Source organism: Suricata suricatta, unplaced genomic scaffold (assembly GCF_006229205.1).
Source record: "Suricata suricatta isolate VVHF042 unplaced genomic scaffold, meerkat_22Aug2017_6uvM2_HiC HiC_scaffold_44869, whole genome shotgun sequence".
Taxonomy (NCBI): domain Eukaryota; kingdom Metazoa; phylum Chordata; class Mammalia; order Carnivora; family Herpestidae; genus Suricata; species Suricata suricatta.
The window spans coordinates 1-636 of NW_021892511.1; the positions used below are offsets into that span (position 1 = coordinate 1).

The following is a 636-nucleotide window of genomic DNA, read 5'->3' on the forward strand; positions in this document are numbered from 1 at the left end:
AAAATAAAATAAAAGTTTAAGTGCTTGTTGTTGTCTTAATTAAACTAAATTACTACCTCATTTAGCTGGCATTTGGGAAATAAAATACTCTGCAGTTTTCTGATTAACTAAATCAGTTTATCCTTACAATCTTTTAAAGGAACTTGTTCTAAAATCTTACATAAACTTTACCCTGCCTTCCCTCAGATTATGCTACGGACACGCTGCCCACTGCGCTACCGAGGCAGGTTACCCTGCCTTCCTAGAAAGACACCATGAACGCGTGTTCTTCTACTGTAAGGTACTGTACACAAACTTCTTACCACCTACTTGAGAGCTCGCCTGTCTCCCAGTGCTAGGCTGACAGCCATCACTTCTCCCCGTTAGTGACAATAAAAGCACCTTTGCATCCTCCCTTTAGTACGCTGCATCTATAAGCCTTAGTAGCATAAGAAGCTCAAGGCTTTGTCTTGGGGTTGAACTTTATGTCAAAGTTTCACAAAAGGCTGTCTTTTGGAAAGCTGAAATGACAGAGTGATTTACATGTGCTCACTTCGGCAGCCCATATACTAAAATTGGGAAAATAGAGATTTTAGCATGGCCCCTGTGCAAGGATGACATGAAATCTGGGAAGTGTTCTCTATTAAAAAAAAAAAA

At 39.9% G+C, this 636-nt stretch overlaps 1 non-coding gene across 1 annotated transcript; it reads left to right on the forward strand.

Annotated features, from left to right (window-relative positions):
- The first annotated feature begins 524 nt into the window (after positions 1–524).
- On the forward strand, positions 525–627 carry LOC115285139. The gene has a single exon (XR_003905430.1). It is a non-coding gene; the product is annotated as a U6 spliceosomal RNA (small nuclear RNA).
- Positions 628–636: the final 9 nt, after the last annotated feature.